The 23,699-nt window shown below is 34.9% G+C and overlaps 1 protein-coding gene across 6 annotated transcripts in view; it reads left to right on the top strand.

The window, feature by feature from the left end:
* Positions 1–23,699, top strand: part of LOC138692622 (zinc finger protein 541) — a 1,853,746-nt gene that overhangs the window by 1,373,431 nt on the left and 456,616 nt on the right. The gene's annotated exons all lie outside the window — the stretch shown is intronic.

Genomic DNA, 23,699 nt, shown 5'->3' with positions numbered 1-23,699 from the left:
ATTTATGATTACTTTGACCGTACATACTTCAATGACATCAGAGCAAAAACCACGATACCCTGTTACTCTATGAAACCAGTACGGTGCAACAGTACAAAACTCACATAGAACGAATAATGTGAGTGCTGGCACAACCGTTTCCAGATCGTTGTAGGCAAACACCACCCGAACCTTTACGCCGCTTTAGACGAACTGCGAATCCATACTAGTAGATTTTGCACTTGGGAAGAGTGTTCGAGTAAGGCCTAAGTCTTAGGCCCTAAGAGGAAGTGGGTGACTTTGCAAAATCATCTGCGATCCATCGCTGGCCAATATCAAAGATACAAAGATGACAAAAGGAAATTTCATTATGTGCGAACTATATCCCACAATATTAACATTTAGAGGTCGAAACAGTTTGGATTGAATTTCTCTGTTTTAATAAATATCAGTTGTGTTACATTACTATTCGTATTTATTTCCTTTCGACTGATGTGAAAATGTTGCTTTAGGAAAACATTGAGAGCTCTATAGTGTTCTTTTGACTCTGTTGACCCTGTACAGGGCTTTAACTTAATTTGTATTATTTTCATCAGTGTTTGTATTTCTTTTTTGTATTTATATGTGCTATCTGGTAGGATGGAAGAGAAGGCATTATGGCCTTAATCCTGTCAGATTAAATAAATAAATTATTAATTATTATACCTTTAGGAAATGTGGGGTTTAGGAAAAAACATTTAGGATATTTCATATTTAGGAAAAATGACTGTTAGGAATAATGAGCGTTAGGAAAATGGATTTAGGAAAAATGATAGGGAATCTCTTCAGGGTTGGCGAGGATTTTCAATCAATATAACAATGATATTCACAAGTAACGAAACTTCCTTGCTAGCATGGCACCAGACCACCACTTGGGACGACTCAAGGCAAGCAGTGGCGGCGCCAGAACTTTCAAATTGGGGGGGGGGGAGAAGCTGGAGTGGGAGCAGCAAAAAACATAGGGAGACAGTTAAGTAGAAAAACTGCACATTACTTATAAATAAATATTCACATGAAGATATAACAGTTTCAATCGTATTGTACTATTGTACTTCAAGTGATCTGAAGTGTCGCGTATATTACTGGATTCATAGCATTGGAGGCTTTGGATCAAATAAATATACTGGAGCATGTATATCATAGTGCAGGTTTTAGCAATACTTCACTACTGGAAATAAATAATAAAATAATACTGCCGGTCTGGCTGAACACTTGAAAATAGCTATGATACAGTTATCAATGTTTAATACATTATTTTATTTTGAATCGTGTGGTGTATATATACAGTACTTGGTGTTTTGGCTTTCATCTTCTATTCTTGCTTTTAGTAGAGGATCCAAGTACGCCATAAGTTTCAAAAGTTCAATAAAATTTCCCTTATCGCTGCTTTTAGTTTCATCATGTCCTCTTTGTAATGCTGTGTAACGTAAAGCTTCAACTATCATTGCCAAATGCCGTTTATTTTCTTTCACTTGAATTGCGTGTCACCAATGATGGTGGTTATTGAAAATGACCCTCCAATTTTTTTCATGGCTCTGAATAATTCCCATGAAACCTGGGCTGTTTTGTGTGTTTGTCTGTTGTGTTTCCAAAAAGCCGGGTCCTTGTCCAGAGCTTTTCTTCCAATTATTTATACTCTGTTCTGGTAAATGTAGGGACAAATTTTCTCTCGAGTAAAAAGTACACATAGAAAGTAAACGATTAGGGAAAACGCGGAAATTCTACTTGAAGCAAGTAAAGAGATAGATTTGGAAGTAAATCCCGAAAAGACTAAGTATATGATTATGTCTCGTGATCAGAATATTGTACGAAATGGAACTATAAAAGTTGGAGATTTATCCTTCGAAGAGGTGGAAAAATTAAAATATCTTGGAGCAACAGTAACAAATGTAAATGACACTCGGGAGGAAATTAAACGCAGAATAAATATGGGAAATGCCTGTTATTATTCGGTTGAGAAGCTTTTGTCATCTAGTCTGCTGTCAAAAAATCTGAAAGTTAGAATTTATAAAACAGTTATATTACCGGTTGTTCTGTATGACTGTGAAATTTGGACTCTCACTTTGAGAGAGGAACAGAGATTGAAGGTTTTTGAGAATAAGGTTCTTAGGAAAATATTTGGGGCTAAGAGGGATGAAGTTACAGGAGAATGGAAAAAGTTACACAACGCAGAGCTGCACGCATTGTATCCTTCACCTGACATAATTAGGAACATTAAATCCAGACGTTTGAGATGGGCAGGGCATGTAGCACGTATGGGCAAATCCAGAAATGCATATAGAGTGTTAGTTGGGAGGCCAGAGGGGAAAAGACCTTTGGGAAGGCCGAGACGCAGATGGGAAGAATATATTAAAATGGATTTGAGGGAGGTGGGATATGATGGTAGGGACTGGATTAATCTTGCTTAGGATAGGGACCAATGGCGGGCTTATGAGAGGGCGGCAATGAACCTCCGTGTTCCTTAAAAGCCAGTAAGTAAGTAAGAAAGTAAAACGCGGAATCTTTTTCTGTCAATTTTATCTATATTCTAACTAACGGAATATTCTATACCAACAGGCTTGAAACTTCTTTTAAGATTTCCAGATGTCTGTGGAAAAGGATGTAATACAGGTTGTTTTGGTCCATCAGTTGATGTGGACGGAATACGTGAAATCATAATGCATTGTGTTTGTTGCTGCTTCGTATGACATTCAGTGTCGTCATCTGAACGTGTGTCAGCTAGCTTATCTATTGAAACTTCATAACTCTGATTACATTATTCACTAACGTCATTGTGATATTGTTCTTGCGTTGTGATTGTGTTGTTCTAGACTTCTAGACACATTACTGAACATTTTTCACACTCTTCGGTTTCATTCTGTAATCCGACTCCGATTTTAGAGAACTTGGATCAAACACATTATCATACATATTAGGTATACTGATTTTTTTTGCTTTTTTGGTGGTTGTGAGAAGTAATGAGATATGGAACATTTGCCAGACGTGACGCACCGCAGCTACTATAAATTTAATTTCACCCTGAAAGGTAATATTAATGTGTACTTTGAAATACCACTCACATATTTGCAATTTTATTATAGTATAAATACAAGTAGGCCTATTGATAATGTACTGTTAACACGCGATTCTAAGCTTGAAAATAAACTATCAGAATGCAGGGTCGACTGCTGTTGGCCAATAAATAAACTAAATAAAAATCATAACAAACTCGATTCATAATTTCAAACGAAATTAATTGAAGATTACTGTATTTGTCGCAGACGTGGAAGTGTCTAGTTGCAATAATGAACAGTTAACTGAACGGGAAGAGAAGCAATAAAAACTGACTCAACGCCTTTTAACTATAAAGTTCTTTTTATTAGATTGAATTAGAGAAGTCCTTAATAGAGAACTACTCTAGGAAAGTTTATTACACAGTTATTGTTAGATTATTACGCACTATTTTAAACATTTTTTTTCAGTGAAATTGATGAACAATACATAATAATTATTCATATGACATTCATTTTCATTTTAGAGGCAGGGAACTTAAGAGTGGACTTAAATAAATTTTGGGTCGGTTCCAGCCCACTTGCTAACCATTGATTTTTATGTGAACAAACAATAGTACATTATTCACCGAGCCTATAATGATAGTAATTAAGACGCGAGTATGTTTGTTTATGAAACGAGCGCAAGCGAGTTTCATAATTTTCATACGAGTGTCTTAATTACCATTATAGGCACGTTTCATACGACTTTTTATGCTCGACCATATTTCTAACCTGAAATTATTCAGAAGTATTCATTTATATGTATCTGACTGAAGATCGGAAGTGACCTTATGCATAGCTCGTATATTGTGAGATGTGCGCAGACGCGAAAGTATTGATTTTTTCTGAGGAACAATAATGTCATTGACCTTGATGTAATGTAAAGAATGACATGAACTAATTTTGATATAACCTGGAAATTGATTTAGAATTGAAAAACGAGATGGCAAATTGAATTTATTTGAATATTATTTACAATTAACGCTAATTATTATAGTAATAGAACATAACCTTCTGCGACAGTATTGGATTTCCAGCCTCCGTGACGTTTCCTTCGTTGTCTTTCGATTGCATATCCGAGAATAATCGAAAACCTGAACTTTAATGAATAGGTGTACTTTAATGACATGCATTAAAGGACTGCTACCATGTGTATAATTACTACATTTCGGCATGGCCAGCATAAAAACATTTAATTATTTAATTTATTTAGAGCTAATGCTGTTTGGACAACAATTGCGTAGAAATTATTTCTAGTTGTTTAACGCATGATTTTAGTTGTTTTTAATGTTATGTTAGTTGGAAAATTGTTCTACTGTTGGCAACAATGGTATTCGAATGTTTGTTACTGTGCGTGAGAGCCTGTAGATCAAGGCAATGAAGATCGAATGTAAAGTATAATGTAAGAATGTGGTTATGTCATGTAAACAAGAATGTAACTGGTAACAGAGCATGAGAGACTAAAATAATTATTTCTGAATGCACAAAATGAAAACCAATAATGGGACAGTAGTTGCACCTCCTTGACACTCATTTCTATGCTTTAATTTCTGGCTGTAGATATTAAGCTCCTTGAACTATATTGTGTATCTCAATTTCTTAAAATTATGTGATAGGTTATGTTGGTATTTTCTTATCGTCTTCGTTTCCTATAACTACTCATTACGAAAATTATGGAAGATAAAATGAACCACCCTATGGTATTTAATTCCAATATTCAGTTACAAATGAAGGGTTCAGAGCCATAGTGGGCCAAGCCCCATTTATTAAAAACGGAGAAAGCAAGGGTTAAAGTTAAGTGAATGCCATAGTTTAATGAAGATTCACATATAATTTAGTTTGAATGTGTGTACTTTATATTACTTGCTATATGTTTCCATTGAATTATGGTGATAACTTCATTTTAACTCTTGTTTTCTACGGTTTGAGTAAATGGCGCTTGGCCCACTATGCTTCTGAACCCTTCAAATTACCTCTTTCTTGCTGATAATCATGTTCGTTTCTACTGAGCGTAGAAGCCACCGTTAGGACCACATCTAAGGGTTGATTTAATCTCACATTAATTTCTTATCTTAATTTCCCTGCTTTCTATCCACCATCTTTTTCTCTGTAATTTCTGTATTAGTTTTATATATTGTTATTTCCATATCGACTAGACTTGCTGTCACAGCTCATCTGAAAATTATAAAAAGTAAAATTGGATCACTCTATGGCATGATATTCACATATTCAGTTACAAATACAATTTACTGAATGCGTGTGTGTAACATTCGTTTCCGATAGGGATTTATGGGTAAAATTACCTAATATAAATACATATTACCTATGTAGATTTACACATTCGTTGCCTAATAGATTACAGCAATTCGTTATATCGATGGCTGTGTGAACTAAATCTTGTTATCTACAGTGTATTGGATTACAAAATCGCCGCCCATATAGGTTTGTTATCATTTCCGAGATACATTTTAACTAGTCATTATCTTGATGAACTTACAAATTTCAACTACATGCAACTAACCCAATAACCCAGCAGCGGGGATAGCGTGAAACGTTTGAAGGTGTAGGAATCTACATTAGCAACAAATAATACTACACGTACACATTACATCCGTTTTTACAATGTATCAAACATTTTCCTGACCCCGAAACGCATTCTTTGAATTTGTAATCCGTTGTAGCCATTCCTATTATTATATTACTTTGGGTGGTATACAGTCTAAAATTATTTTGGATAATCTTCCTTCTGGCATTTCCTTAACGTGTCCGTATCACTTAAGTTGTTTTTTATTTAAGTAATCTATTAATTCAAATTCCAAATTTCTGTCCTATATGTAGGGTAAAGTTGCCTATTTCCGTGATACCCCTAATCCCGTGATACTTTTTTTAAATTGAATGTCAGTCAAAACTTTGCCGTTCGACCATAGCGCCAGATATATTTCTCGAAAGATTGCATCTTTCGTCTACTTTTGAGACATCAGTGAACTTCATAGCAAGATATTTAATCCCGTGACATTCGGTGAATAAAACGTATCACGGAATTAGACAACTTTACCCTACTTAATTACATTTATAACTACTATGCCAAACATGGTACATTTAGTTCCTCTGGTAAAGCGTTTGCCGCAGAGGGTACCATTTAAAATAGTCATGTGGAGTAACCATTTCTAACAATCTTCATGAGTTGGATACTTTTTTCACACGTTACCCCACATATAGACGAAGATATCCAACCTTTGAAGTGTTGTGAACTGTTATATTATTCGTCACTAGCATTGAAAACAACAAAAACAAACAACAAATTTGAATCATCTGACGAAGCCTTGCCCGAATACGGATCTAAGCGCCACAATAGTCGAAAACGAGTTATTAGTTGAATAGGAATCTATGATAGTTTCTCTATCATATGGGGACATCTGTCGGTGGCTATGGAAACTACATCGGGTTGAAATTCCAAAGCCAAAGTTCGTTCGTTGTGGAAGTTAGTTTTTCTTAAATTTCTCAAAAGAATAGAATTGGAGCTTAGATCCCTAATCGGGGCAAGACTTGTTCTTGGGCTGTATAATGAATATATCGTCTATATATGCGTCCAAGAGCCATTGGAAGAATATATGGCTAGCAGAAAATAACGTTCCAGGCTTCAGGCGTACTTGCCTGCTGATTCTGAGCTGCCCTCGGGTGTGGGTTCCATTCCCAACTGGGCTGATTATCTTGTTGGGTTTTTCCTGAAGTCTTTTTCAACTGTAAGGATAATACCAGGTAATCCATGGTGGATCATCGGCTTTATCTTGCCAAAAACCATCTCGCTATAACCAATTTAATCGACGCTAAATAATCTAGCAGTTGATACAACGTCGTTGAAGAACCGAATAAAATAATAGTTACTAATGTAGATCTTATTGATCAAGGAATATTACTGCTAGTTCGTGAATACATGAAGATAGAGGTTACCGTAGTTCAAAACTTCGAAGAGTGCAAAAAGTCTAAACTGAATATCTGAAAATTAACAGAACTGATTATATCTCAGATCGTGATATACTTTTAATCAGAAAATTCTATTTTCATCAACATGATTATTTTAATTATTAGCATGGAGGTATAACATTGGATCTGATATTTATTCTTGGCAAATGATTCACTTTTATTTCTCTATTTTGAAGTAGTCAGATCGAAAATGGAATATTCATCTGTAGCTTAGAGTTGCAACAATTAAGTCTGCAAAATTTGAAAGCATAAAACACAAATTCATATCGTTATATTCTTGCAGATTCCCGTACAAAAACTTTGATACTAGCTTAGAAGAATTTTGATCTTTCATAACATGTTGGTTTGATTTATAACCGTTTAAATGTAATAACTGATTGAATACAGTCCATAATTTGTTCTCTTTTCACAACGAATTCACTTTTAATACTTCATTTTCTACCATTGGTATCAAAATTGAATACATTTGTAGTTTGGAATTTAATTATAACGTCTTATTCTTACGCTATGTTAGTTCAAATATGGGTTTTAACATTCCCGTTCATTAGATAACTGGAATTGCTCTCTCTGGTTCTAGGACGTCCTATGTCGCTCTTCTTTGTAGGTTATAAAAGAACTTAGCTTTGTAAAAACGTGTAAGGAGTATTCTTTTTAGTAGTTGGTTATACCATTTTAACTGATACATTTTTCGTCTTCTGTAATTGGTGTCACCGTTCGATTTTTAGATTTTGTCTTATTTAGCTTCTAATTCTGTTCCTTAACGTCACACCCATTGTTGATATCATGAATATCATGATTCCAAACTTCTTTCATCTTGCTCTCTTAAGGTCTATATTTCACTACCATATAGGCTAGAAACGCTTTTTTTATATTATATGTATTCTGACCTTTGTTTCTTTTGACATTGATTTTTCAAACGATCTTTGTACTCGTATACAGTTATTTAATTGATTACTATTTTGTGAATACCTTTTTGCATGTAAATGTTTATTTTATTAGGTGAAATACTTAAATCCAGATGTTTTCTTCTATTTAGGTGCCTGCTCTATTGAATTATTATTAATAAAAATTCACAATTTTTCAATATAGTCTATTTGTCTTTTGTCGTAATGCTTTTTGTTTTTTTACATAAAATCTCTTTATTATGTAATTATGAGGCATTTAATTAAATTTAATTACATTATCTTCTGAATAGGTTTACATCTTCTACAATATTAATCTCGTTTGGCGTTATCAAACCCCATTCTTCGAATATACATATACAATTTTTGGTTGCGACAGATCACATCCTTGTCTAAATCTTGAATAACCATAAATATAATATCAGGATTATCTTTCCTATGTTTTAAACAGTAAAAATTTAACTTATGGTTTATTTAACGACGCTCGCAACTGCAGAGGTTATATTAGGTCGCCGGTGTGCCGGAAGTTTCTCCAGCAGGAGTTCTTTTACATACCAGTAAATCTACTGACATGAGCTTGTCGCATTTAAACACGCTTTATGCCATCGACCTGGGCCGGGATCGAACCCGCAACCTCGAGTATAGAAGGCCAGCGCTATATCAACTACGCTACCGAGGTCGACTTTTAAACAATAATGTTTGTGTTTTTATAGAATGAATTTATTGTATTTTTAGTTGGGTGGAATATTGTATCCCTTTAAAATGTCCCATGATTTTATCTGTTTACTCTACCATACGATTTATTAAGGTCAATAAATAACAAAAAGATTTATAAGTTATATTACAACATGTTGCGTTAAATTAGATAGTACAAATTCATGCCTTTATGTCGGTACAGGTTCCTACGCAATAAATCTAATAATAGTTACGAGAAAAGTTCAAAGGTCACACTTTAATGTTCCTCACGACAATACTTCAATGTCTTTCTAGTAAAATATTTAAGGAAATATAATCTGCGAATCATTTCTTATTTATGTATATTGGCTGAAGTGTGATTATGAAAAGTAATCACCTTTTCTTCTATCAAACTGCTTGAATCTCCTTCGATGGAGTCCAGATGTATTACCACTACAACCATAAATAGTAGTTATTTCTTATCATAAATAGTTTAAATATGTAAATTAACATTGACTTCTTAGTTAATTAAAACATATTTACGATTTATATTCCCTGTAATAAATTATTATATTTCAATGTGCTAGCCTAAAATTGATAAGTTATTCGTTAGTATCTTGATGAAATATTTATTATTATAATTATTTTTATTATCAGTATTATTATGAAAAGTAGTGTTAGTGACGATAGTAGAAATAGTCACGCTTTACAGACCATGCACCACCATTATGCCGGATAACGAAGTTGGAAACATTACAGGCTGAATTTGAAATTGGAGTGGACAAAAACAATGTTAGAGGAGATTATGTTACAAAATCCTCATTTCACTTGCCATTATCCATCAGTTCTCCATTTTCATCTCATAACCCGCTTAAATCCGTAAAACATGCCTAAAATGTATATTACAGAAATTCATAGTTAAAAGCTTTGACAAGCCTCGTAGGCTAGGTAAAAAATTATTGTGTATGTATGTTATAGTATCTGGGTTATAAACAATATCAATAATAATAACAATAATAATAATAATAATAATAATAATAATGGGCATTAATAACGGGCTAATATAGAGTAGGTTCAAACGTGCTTGAAGACGAGATTTTCATTTCGTTATGTCAGTCACCTAGAATAAGACTAGTTGCGCCAAATTATGAAATGTGGTATTAAGGTATATTTCAGTGCAGAATTATGCAGAAAATGTGATAAACTGCTCGTTTGGAGTCAAACTGGAATTTATCTGCCTTAACTTTAGTAGTAAAATCATCGTCTGGAGTCAAACTGTACTAGTTTTTCGTCTTTTCTGAAAGCCTGTCGCAGAAAGAAAATAATAATACAATTGTCTCTCCACAAAAGACATGTTCGAAGCTAATAAAAATAATCAATTAAATTTATTTAAAAATTAATTTTTTATCAAAATGGATAAAACGTTGTACGATATACTTATCGCAACTTCATATTACTATACCCGACTGGTTGTCAAGCTCGGCCTAAGGCATCGTTTGACAACTTTCCAATCTCGTAATCAGATTTTTTGATAAAGTGCAGTTTGATTCTAGGCGACCTATTGTGTCGATATGAGTAATGTTTTCTCTTTTCGAGAGTTCTGTAATATAGGACCTTAGAGTGCTTCTGAACATATCGTCATCTTCTAGCACCGACGTCAAAAGCATTAAAACTCTACCTACCTGCCTCTTGTGCATCTTAGTTGCGTGTTACTAAGTCGATCTGAATTAATATCAGGTTCGAAACTGTGTCATTTTTCTCAGTTTATTAATTCATTGTTAATCCTTAAATTCGCAAAGTATCCTATAGGATACAACATGTTAATAGGCTATATGCTATAATTTTAATAGAACAATAGAAAACAATTGGTAGGAAAATTACAATTTCACAATACTACTACTAAGATTTATTTAAAATCATCTGTCGTCAAGTGAGGTTGACCACTGGGATCCGGAATTAACAAACATAAAAAGATAAAGGGAAATGAAACGAGTAAAATACTTATTCGATTTGTACATTAAAACAAAAATGTATGTGTTAACATATAAATGATACTGTAAAATTTGAAGAGAGGCCTTCAGAATTTCCATCACAATCTTCTGAACCTCATAAAAGGGAATTTTTAAAGGATTTAGGAATATTACATGTAAATGTTGGTAAACAACTCTTCGCTCCAAATAGTAAACCTGTAACATCCCAGTTGTAAAGCGAAATGTCATATTTTTCACTTAAGTATAGAAGACAAGGTACATATTTAGCTCGCTTGGGGCGCGCTTCCGAACAGGGGCAGCGGCATTTCCTCTAAGGTTAGAGCCCAGTTTAGGTGTGTGTGTATTAATCGAAAATTAGGGGCTAGAAAATATTGAGAATATGACGCATGTTTATATGACATTTTTTTTTCGATATGGACATTGCGATAGTAGTTTTCTTTACAGTCCGGCACGGTTTAATAAACTAGTGTGAGAAATGAACTTTTGCCGATTTAAGGGTTAACAATTTATTGTTATAGATTGGTCTCGTAGGTGGGGTTATACTCGACATATATATAGCAGGTATCTATTCCAACATAGTCTATTATAAATATGCAGAATATTAAAATAGTACCACCAATTATACTCGACATATATAGCAGGTATCTATTCCCACATAGTCTATTATAAATATGCAGAATATTAAAATAGTACCACCAAGGAAGATTTCCTGTAAGAAAATTGAGAGTTTTCATGCTGTTTAATAAACTCTTATAGTTACAAATATTCTTTGACTATCCATAATCACGAGCTTAATGCAAATTAACAATATAATATAATGTCCCGCGCCATAACGCCGTGATCTAAGACATCATGCCTGAATTCACGTTAGAGCAGCGTTTCTCAAACTATGGTCCGCGGACCACCTGTGGTCCTCGAGTTCTGCCCTTGTGGTCCTTCAAAAAAAGACTGAAGAAAAAATAAAATTCAAACGAATTGCGTATCACACTATAGCTTAAAATATCAGTTTGGAAATGACACATAGCAATCGAATTTCACTTTTTCTCCCAGTACTGCAGTTTATGAAATTTATTACCCTACCTATCTATCGACTTCCCACTCTCCTCTCAGCAACAAAAGAAGGATATAAAGCACTATATACGTGGTGTTTTTCGACATCTTTTCCCTGTACATCTGGCGCCGCGTTTGTAACCCAGCCAGGGACCACCCGAATCCATAATTCAATTTTAAAATATAAGTATACTGGCATTAAAATACGCTACGAAAATGATAAATTTGCTTTCGAAGGGAACAAGAATAAGGTGGTCCGCGGAACTGTTCGGACTTTAAAAAGTGGTCCCCACTTCAAAAAAGTTTGAGAAACGCTGCGTTAGAGAGTTCGGTCTGGTTCGAGACCTCATGGGAAGAGAAGTTTCTAATGAAATTTCGGCCAATGCATGGGACAGTTGGCCACCCAGTATTGTAGGTAGCTAGGTAGCGAAATTCCGTTTTGTTAACCAGCTATAAAGGCTATGGGGAATCATAGTGCTGATCATACATGATCTACATTCTGGTTGGATGATCGTTTATCTCTGCCGAGGTTTATTGAGATGAGACCAGCAGTCGCTGGTCAGCCGACCTTGATCCTTTCTGGATGTAACGCCACGAATTATTACTAATAGTTTGTATTCATGAATTCAAATATGTTGTTCTGTTTCGTCTACACTCTACACTGTTGTGAGGGCGGGGTTAGCGTTTAAAATTTATCAAGAACTCTCTCCCAGCGTCGCTTCTGCACATCGAACATTATTATTATTATTTTTATTATTTATTTATTTATTTTTTTTTTTTTTGCTATTCTCCAGAAATGAAATCGAAATGAGTTGTCTTAACTGTGGCGACTGTTCGTTTAGAAATACAGTACAATACATATTTCTGCTGCCACTGTGTTCTACTGGCTAGAGAGCTGGATTTATAGTCCTGTATATCTGGGTTCAATCTCCAGCTTACCATCGATTTATAACTTGTGTTAGGCAAGCCAGGTAATAGGGTTTTTTCCGGTAGCTCCGGTTTGCCCTTTCGCATCCCAACAATCTCCATGGGTGTAGTGTAGACCAGCCTCCTATGACGTACTCTGGGCAACGACTCTCGGTAAATTGATCTATACATTTGGCTTCTTACATGTAAATGACGAACAGCCAAATCCTGTCATTAGTAAAAATATATATGTACTGAAATAAACGGGTAAAAGATTTTGTTGAATGAACTGTGTTGTACCACTTATACCGGTATACGTTTGGTACCATGTAGGTTTATCGATTACACCTTCCAAAAATTATGCTAGATAAGAAACACCTCTAGCTACAATATTAGATGTTGTGATTCCATTAATGGCAAATTTAAAGAAGAAATAAATTCATTAATGCATTAAACATTAAAATTTCTTCTTCGTCTACGGATTTCTACGGCTGTCGTCATCTCTCCATACCCAGTCCCCATCGTTCTCTATTCTGGCAGTCTTCAATAGTCAAATTTCTAGTCGTCATAGCCTCGTCTACGTCGTCTAGCCAGTTGCACCGTGAGCGACCTCTGTATTTTCGTCGGGCTGGTATTCATCCTAGTGCCTGATTTGGAAGTCTCTCTTCTCCCATCCTATTTACCTGACCAAACCACACAAGCTGTCTCTGCTGAATGTCATCAACAGTATCTCTATTCCTTCTCTTATCCTTTCATTTCTTAAGGCTGGTTCATAATAAACCAGGAACGGAAACGACAGTGAGGACGAGAACGGAAATATCGTTAAAATAAATGTATTTAAATGTCAACATTCGCAATTGAAAACCTCAGAACAATAAGTGGGTTATCGACCAAATGTGGCATTTTCGGATTTTCAAACTTTCTTACTATCCCCGCCTCATCGAATCAGAATCTGACATTGGTTCTCTCATAAACTGACATTGGTTCTCTCATAAACTGACATTGGTTCTCTCATAAACTGACATTGGTTCTCTTAGAAACTGAAGTCCATGTAATATGCTGTTCCAAAAAAATAAAGTTAAAGATTTTGGTTTTTGCTCTCCTGACAAGTTGCATTTTGGTTCATAACCCACTTATTATACTGAGATCTTCAATTAATTATTGTGAATGCTCCCACTTAAAATACATTTATGTTAGCATTATTTCCGTGCTCGTTGTCGTTTCCGTTCCCGGTTTATTGTGGACCAGCCTTTATTGTGTCTATCCTCGTTCTGCGTAAGCTCTGTTTTAGGAAGTCCATTTCTGCGCTTAACAGCTTTTTATGATTGCTGCTTACCTTCTATACTTCTGTCCGGATGGTGTTACTTTTTGGACAAGAGTCCTATGCTTCTTTTTTGTTCTTCTTACTTTCTTGTCCCACAGAAGAGAATTTAGTGTTATCGTTCTTCCTTTATATTTTATTAGCGTCGTAATTTCATCACTAATGGTGCCCAGTTTAAATTAAAATTTAGTTATATAGGCTTAAATAAACTGTAGGCTAAACATTGTAGTACAGGGGAAGATAGCAATATGCTCTGTCTTGTTGGAGTACCTTGCACTCCTCCTTACTTTACTCTGCATGGACGAGTTTAGAGCATTGTAAGGGTTAGGGTTGAGGGAGGTGTAAGATCATGCATGGATCTAAAGACGCACGACTGTATTGATAATATGGCTTGCGTAAATGATGTCCAGGAGATTAAAATTATGACTCAAATTGTACAACGTGTGCATTCAAGTTAACCCAGACAGAGTGCAAATATAATTAACTATAAGATTAAATTATAATAATGCTTTTTATAGAAATAAATATACATTGAATAATTTGAATAAATTCGAGGGAAAAATTGTTCCGAAGCCGGGTATCGAACCCGGGACCTTTGGTTTAACGTACCAACGCTCTACCACTGAGCTACTCGGGAACTCTAACCGACACCGATCCAATTTTTCCCTCTATATCCACAGACCTCAAAGTGGGCTGACAACCGTCAAGCAACCAACTTCGAGTGCACACTAACTCCGTGTGACTTAAATTGTGGTTTTCTGTTAACGAACAGTAACGTGTATTATGCCAAATCAAGATTTTCAGGTATAACTCCCTGTAAAGTTGATTTGAATAATTTCGAGGGAAAAATTGTTCCGGAGCCGGGTATCGAACCCGGGACCTTTGGTTTAACGTACCAACGCTCTACCACTGAGCTACTCGGGAACTCTAACCGACACCGATCCAATTTTTCCCTCTATATCCACAGACCTCAAAGTGGGCTGACAACCGTCAAGCAACCAACTTCGAGTGCACACTAACTCCGTGTGACTTAAATTGTGGTTTTCTGTTAACGAACAGTAACGTATATTATGCAAATCAAGATTTACAGGTATAACTCCCTGTAAAGTTGATTTGAATAATTTCGAGGGAAAAATTGTTCCGGAGCCGGGTATCGAACCCGGGACCTTTGGTTTAACGTACCAACGCTCTACCACTGAGCTACTCGGGAACTCTAACCGACACCGATCCAATTTGCATAAATATACATTCTTTTATTACAACAGGCTAAATCGAATCAAAACTTCCCAGTCTAAATAACTAATTATTTAAATTGAATTCCATTTAAACAAAAAAAAAAAAAACACGTCAATTTAGATATTGAGGGGGAAGTTTGAAACCAGGCTTAATTACATTTTAAATTTCACCCCCCAGTCCCCAGGCACCTCCACTTTGATGAAATTTCATGTTTTCGTATTTTTTGTTTTCTGTCGTCGCCTGGCAACCTGGATTGTTGTTATTGTTGATTAGAGCTGAAGAAAATAAAGCTATAAAAACTTATTGAGCAATTCATGTAATACTGTAGTTGTGTTTGTGTATTAAATTATTTTAAAATGGTGTAGCCTGTACCCTTCAAGATAACATAAATCATCCTTATTGATTAAATTGAGGAAATTACACAAAAAAAGCTGTGTTTTCATCCTACAATCAACTGATGATAACAGAAATACAGGTTGGCAGGCGACGATAAAAAAAGATGCGAAAACATATGAATAAGGTGTATAAAAAATTTAACGCTCTTTCATATTTAAGTATAAAAATATAGGGATGCCACATGAAATTTCAAAGTGAGGTGGCTGGGGGTGAGGGTGAAATCTAAAATGCAATTAAGCCTGGTTTCAGACTCCCCCCTCAATATCTAAATTGACGTGATTTTTGTTTGTTTAAATTGAATTCAATTTAAATAATTAGTTATTTAGACTGGGAAGTTTTGAAATGAAACCTCTGTATACTTACTTACTGGCTTTTAAGGAACCCGGAAGTTCATTGTCGCCCTCACGTAAGCCCGCCATTGGTCCCTATCCTGTGCAAGATTAAACCAGTCTCTACCATCATATTCCACCTCCCTCAAATTCATTTTAGTAATATCTTCCCATCTACGTCTCGGCCTCCTCAAAGGTCTTTCCCCTCTGGCCTCCCAACTAACACTCTATATGCATTTCTGGATTCGCCCATATGTGCTACATGCCCTGCCCATTTCAAACGTCTGGATTTAATGTTCCTAATTATGTCAAGTGAAGAATACAATGCGTGCAGTTCTGTGTTGTGTAACTTTCTTCATTCTCCTGTAACTTCATCCCTCTTAGCCCCAAATATTTTCCTAAGCACCTTATTCTCAAAGACCCTTAACCTGTGTTCCTCTCTCAAAGTGAGAGTCCAAGTTTCACAACCATAAAGAACAACCGGTAATATAAATGTATTATAAATCTAACTTTCAGATTTTTTGACAGCAGACTGGATGATAAAAGCTTCTCAACCGAATAATAAGAGGCATTTCCCATATTTATTCTGTGTTTAATTTCCTCCCGAGTATAATTTATATTTGTTACTGTTGCTCTCAGATATTTGAATTTTTCCACTTCTTCAAAGGATAAATTTCCAATTTTTGTATTTCCATTTCATACAATATTTTCGTCACTAGACGTAATCATATACTTTGTCTTTTTGGGATTTACTTGCAAACCTATCTCTTTACTCTCTTCAAGTAATATTCCCGTATTTTCCCTAATCTTTTGTGGATTTTCTTTTAACATATTCACGTCATCCGCATAGACAAGCAGCCGATGTAACCCGATCAATTCCAACCCCTCTCTGTTATCCTGGACTTTCCTAATGGCATACTCTAGAGCAAAGTTAAAAAGTAAAGGTGATAGTGCATCTCCTTGCTTTAGCCCACAGTGAATTGGAAACGAATCTGATAGAAATTGACCTATACGGACTCTGCTGTACTTTTCACTGAGACACATTTTAATTAATCGAACTAGTTTCTTGTGAATACCAAATTCAATAAGAATATCATATAAAACTTATCTCTTAACCGAGTCATACGCCTTTTTTAAATATATGAATAACTGATGCACTGTACCCTTATACTCGCATTTTTTTCTCCGTTATCTATCGATTACAAAATATCTGATCAGTAGTTGATCTATTACGCCTAAAACCACACTGATGATCCCCAGTAGGTTCGTCTATGTATGGAGTTAATCTTCTCAAAAGAATATTGGACAAAATTTTGTACGACGTCAACAAAAGTAATTATATTTTATACACAATCAGAATTTTTTTTTCCTTTTGAGTTTAATACTTCTTCCCACACATGTTTTCCTGGTGTAGAATATAATGAATTGATATTATTTCATTGATTATATGAGGAACAGATTTCATTGCAATGACTCTACATTGAATTCCCCGTACTGTACCGCAACCTGCTACACTTACACTTAGACTGCGCCTCTAGCTGTACAAGTCTCATAACATTCTCGTACTCGCTGCTTATACGTCACAAGTATGCTGATTAGTGTAAGACTGTTCTAGTAGGACAAGACAGTATCGTATCATTCGAAATAACGATAATCAAACGTGTCTTCACTGAACACCTGCAAGACAATGGACATACTTTTTATACTGACTGCAATCCCCCGAACATGCCACATTGTACAGAAGTCCTTAGCGTTTGAATGGTGTGAACTTGCCCCCAGTTGTGATTTCATCCTTTGAAGACTGCGTCAGGCTACAGTAACGTACAGTATATTATGATACACATTGCAATATGTAACGAAGCAGCTCGCTTGTATCTACTTTGTAGATGTATGTGCTTCCTCTCCCTGCAAGTACTCGTGTACTTTGAGAGCCTGAAGGCTTGTTATATTTCATTTTGACTCGGATTACACGACATCTCATTCGTCTGTTACGTAGCAAGGCTGGAAAGGGGGAGGAGGTGGGAGGGTTGTATAGATAGAAATAAAAAAACTACCGCTTTTCCTCTTCATCGACCAAGGATTTGAGAGGAGACCGTGTTATGGTAACAACAGTTGAGACGAACCGAGGAGGAGAAGGCCTTTAATTTAATATCAGAATCAACAGGATTCAATTACGAACTGCCCTGGGCTTTAGATGGTTCGTACCCATGGCAACAGCTTGTGGGGTGGAGCAGACAGAGAAAGAGAGTCAGTCATTGCGGAATTACTGCTCCCAGAAAGAGGGCGAACACATTTCAGACTGCGGGGTGGTGACACGGAGGGGGTACGAACTGAAGAGGAAGGAAAGATGCGGATAATTACACGTAGGTGAGGAAGACAAGTAAGACAATGGAGATCAATATAGATACATACAATACAAAGTCGTAATGGAAATGGGAAGGGAAATTTCGACAAATTAGGGGAAACTTGGAGGCAACGCGCGCAGCAGGTAATCTCCCTCGTCTGGCTGTGACAAACCTGCTCTGTTTCTGTGAGGCGCAAGATGTGTTTCTTATCTCATAATGAACGACACACAGCTTTGTTTGTCTGGCTCAACCGCAGACGAAACTGAAATCAAACAACTCATCACTATAGGCAATTCTTTCTTTTTATGTCAGGATACACCAAATATAAATATTAAAATATTACAGTACAAGAAGTAAAATTAAAACTAATTAACGATTTAAAAATTACTAATAATTAATAACACTTTTATAAATAGAATTAACACTCAAAAATTAATTATGGTCTTACCATTTGGTGATTCAGTATGAACGTTTCTTATATAAAATCTAAACGTGATGTAGGCTATTTGTAACTATTAACATACGATATTTATGACTGGTATTACAGCCTGGAGATTCAATATATAGGGGAGAGTAGCCATCGATGAACCGTTGCTTTCAATGGACCGTTTCCATATTCTTGGTCCTATTGACTGCGTATGCGTGAAACGTCACCTCAAGGCTTCCCTCTCATGCATGTCACTCCTGAGTTGTCTTTGGTAGCGGCAGCAAACAAGTGGGCTGAACAAGAAGCTCAGTTACGTTTTTGTTATTTTTACTATAATTTTAAAGTAACTTTAAGTATAGAGCACATTGGTTTAATGACATTAAGTTATGAAATGACATATATAGCTGGAAGCAGTGTTCTGTCTGCTTCCTTTTTAGTTGTATAGTCGTAAATTTTGTATAACCTCTTCAGCGCTCTTGAATTGTGATTTGAAAATGACGAAGTCGCTATGGATGGACCAGCTGCAGTTCCATGACTGCACTGCATTTTAAAATGAATCATTCATAGAAATCATTTACCTTCAGGAAGCAATCAAAATCAAGACAAGGTTTCATGTATGAAGAAACCATCGAGGAAAAGACGATTCAGTGTATGTCTTGCAGGAAATGGATACATGAAGCTGTCCACACTTGTGGAGTAACGGTTAGCACGTCTAGCCGCGAAACCAGGTGTCCCGGGTTCGATTCCCGGTCGGGGCAAGTTACCTGGTTGAGGTTTTTTCCTGGGTTTTCCCTCAACCCAATATGAGCAAATGCTGGGTAACTTTCGGTGTTGGACCCCGGACTCATTTCACCGGCATTATCACCTTCATCTCATTCAGACGCTAAATAACCTAAGATATTGATAAAGCGTCGTAAAATAACCTACTAAAATAAAAAATACATGAAGCTTGTGCAAATGTTAGGCGGAGTCAAAAGAAATACTTTGTGTGGCATGTGTCTTGAAAAGAAAAACTGTTTTATCTACAGTATAAGAATAATCTCAGACTCCAGAAAATAATTTCATATGTACAATCACATCATTATGTTGCTGTCATGTAATTTAAAGTTATATGCTAACATTTTTAATTACTGTATTAGCTAATGTGAAATAGCCTAAAACTTTAAAACATTGAAATGACAAGGACTGTGTTTTTCATGATTTTCAGTTTCAAAATACGATTACAGTTTGATTAAAAGCAACTTCAACATCCATTAATCGTCTCTATGTTCCTTCATTGTTATGATTTGTCATTTCTTGATATTATTTTTGATATTTTTTTAAATTTTTCTTTTGCTCCATTCATGGGAACATGGTGATCCATTCATAGAACCCTGTCGCCTTCATTGAACCAATGGGCGAATTTTAAATGAGTTAATCTTTAAACAGATATAAATAGGATGTAGCCCTGAAACTTCATTTTATCATTCCTTATTAGTAATGTAATTCTTCAAGCCTGTGAACGGAATTTTAAGACATTGCATTTGTTAGATAAAATAAGAAATCGTTAGCTGGTCCATTGATGGCTACTTTCCCCTACTTTTCTTTTAATAAGTCTAAAATAATCACATTCCTAGGAAAATAGTTAGGAAAAAATGTAAATGAAAACAACATATTAAAAGAAAGTCAGTCGCCCTATATTCCTATATAAAACTATCCGGAATGTTACATATCGTATGAAAGGGTGTGAAATAAAAATGATTTCAAGTAGAGGACGGGACAAGCCTAAGCTCATTTACTAGTAGGCCTATACTAGTATGTGCTACATCTAAATTTAGACGTGGGCGAAAGATAGCCGGTAAATTTTTCCAAAAGCTACCACATTTAGAGATAAAGGTCTTTGAAGTGCCATAATTCTACGACCCGAAACCCCCAGTTTTACTTTCACTTCCAAAATAAGTCATATCATTTATCGCTCTAAAACTCGGTCGACCCGCCCGGTTTTCAACCCATCATCTAGGCTAGCCTAATATAAAAAGGGAAATAATACGAAGATAAAAAATTACTGATGTTTTAAAAAATACTGCCCAAGTATCATATTTTGAAACCAAATTAAATAAAGCAAACTATCAGACTGAGAATTTACGATAATTGGCTATTCTTTCACTGACATATCAAAGAGATATCTGGATTGGATATTAAATTCTTAAAGATAAGCGAGTTACATGCTTTCGGAATCACAGAATCATCTGGTTATTCTAGTTTTAAGGAAATGTGATAAATTCGGAGCACTAGATTTATCGCCCTACCGATAAGCGGTACTTTCACTACTCGAAGTTTCCATCTTAAGACCCACAAAATAGTTGCAGAAAGATCTCTTGTACAATCAGTCATAATGACTACTAATCTAATTACATCTATAGCCTACTAATAATAAATCTGTAACCAAACTTTTTCTGGTAATTTCCGCATTTCTAAAAATAATTGGTGTTAACATGTAGGCTATAATTAACCATTCTGAGACCAAAAATCGCATTTTTTTTTTTAATTTTTGTTTGTATGTCTCTCTGTCAGACTGAATATTTGTTACCTTTTCACGGGATAATGGCTGAACTGATTTCTATGGAAATTGGAATATAAATTAAGCCTGTTCTAACTTAGATTTTAGGCTATGTGGCATTCAAAATACTTCATTTAAAAGGGGAGTTATAAGGGGGCCTGAATTAAATCGAATTATCTCCCTTATTATTGATTTTCGTGAAAAATGTTACATAACAAACATTAAAACAAAAACTATTTCCGATAAGTTTTACTCTATACAAAATTTTGATAGGACTGATATTTAACGAGATAAACTAGATTTAAAATAACAACGCTTTTTATATCATTGCCGCCACAGATTAATATACAGTAATAAAGATAAAACAAATGACTGCATTTATTTAAAGCGGTCTTGAACAATAATCGGATTAATATTCATTTAACAACCCTTTTTACGCGGATGATAGGATACTCATATGTGTTTATAATAGCCTATACTAAATATTATTATAAAGAGAGTGTGTTTGTGTGCTTGTATGACGCAATCTTAGAAAACTATTTAATCGAGTTTTTTATTTCCCCCATGAGAATGTTTGCTTGTTAGCGGTGAGGTTATAAAACAGGCTCTCCCTATAACAGAAACTGGCTGCAACATATTGTGATGTTTTGTATTCTCACACCATATCATAGGACGTGTATACGTAAATAGCATTGATTTACGATACTGCAAAACTCTACAAACATATTACTGTATACTTCTGTGAGACAGTATAAAAAGTACAAGAACCTCGCTTTACAGTATTACATTGCAGCCCGAAATAGATCACATAGATCTATATTTATGAGATTATGATAGTGATGATGACGACGAAGTAAAGATGTCTAAGTCCGTTTATGAATATTTTTGTCGAGGAACTATATACTATTATTTAATAAACTTATTTACCTTACAAAATTACGTTATTTTCTAAATACTTTTTTTGCAGGCCTGCATTGGTATTCTTAAGCAATTTTTGCATTAAATCGCAAAAAATTATATTTTCAGTATGTTTGTAGACAATGAACCTTGTTTCCTCGTCACGTATAAAAATTGAAGATATCAACTGAAAAAATAGAAAAGAACCTCAATTTCAACTCCTAGATTTCAGGTATTATTTTGTTGTCCATTTTTCACTTGTATTGCAATAAAAATACTGCATAATTACTTCATTCCGTTGTCCCTTCTAATTTCCAACTAGATTCCCAACTAAGTAGCAAGGAACTTTCACTGCTTATTAAACTCTGAATAGTAGGTAACAATTGTTGTTGTTTAGTCAACTGCCCGAAGACAGGTTTGAACCTCACAAATGACACAAATAAGGCATTGCTTATGAGGTAACTAAGCCAGAAGATAATGAAGTAGGGTGGTCAGTTCCTTTTCCCCTCCATTGCATACATCGCTGACTAGTAACATATTACATTATTCAGACTTCAGATGTATACAAACAATAAAATTGTTCTTCCTCTGACACATATCGTCAATTGAAATGTACTGCCTGATAATAGATGTATATATCAGCTAGAACCTCAATCTGTGGACAGTAATAATAATAATAATAATAATAATAATAATAATAATAATAATAATAATAATAATGGTTTTATAAACATAATACAACCGCAAGTTGGTAGGAAATATTAAATTGAAACCGATCTATAATAGCAAAGGCATGAAATAAGTCAGACATAGTAACAAGAAATAAAATCGGTGTAATAAATATGGTAGAAAAGATCTTGAAATATAAACATCCGATGATTGAAGAATAATGCATGTGGAACATCACTAATTCAATTCAACTGAGAATATGTCACATTCACTACAAAATTATCTAGAACATGTCCCCGGGAAGTACACCGTTTAATGATGGGATTACAAAAAGGCAGCTGTACTGAGAATCGCATACATATTAGGAAAAGTGTAATAATGCATAACTAATGTATTATTGGATATTATGCATTAGTTATGTAGGATTATGTTAGTGCTTTTATAAATATACGAGTATAACAATTTCAACTCAGCTATATTCCCGGGAACTTTAAAAACAAAGTATGCCTTAGTAGTACTCCCCTTGAAGTGTGATTAGGTGATGATGATAATAATAATAAAATAATAATAATAATACACTGTACTGGCTGTACGATTTTCTTGTGTCGATAGAATTACTGAGAGCGTGTTGATAATTTGACGAGATAAGTCCGAATATTCGCCATGGAAATTTCTGACATAGTTGAGAAAACCTGGAAAAATATCCAGTCAGGTAATCAAACCAAGCAGGAGTCCAACTCATGCCCTACACAGCCTTGGAATACAAGTCCCGTTCACTGCCACTAGAACACGCCTATGTCCCAATAATAATAATAATAATAATAATAATAATAATAATAATAATAATAATAATAATAATAATTGTAAATGAAAAATTGATTTTTAAATAAATATGCCTATTATAACTTATATATACACATGCAGCTAGTACATAATTTAAGGAATGTCTCCTTGGAGTTATGCTGACATGCTGTGTATCTAT

The sequence above is a fragment of the Periplaneta americana genome, chromosome 17, assembly GCF_040183065.1.
Source record: "Periplaneta americana isolate PAMFEO1 chromosome 17, P.americana_PAMFEO1_priV1, whole genome shotgun sequence".
Taxonomy (NCBI): domain Eukaryota; kingdom Metazoa; phylum Arthropoda; class Insecta; order Blattodea; family Blattidae; genus Periplaneta; species Periplaneta americana.
The sequence above is the reverse complement of the archived record's forward strand: the minus strand, read 5'-3'. Positions and strand labels throughout refer to the sequence as shown.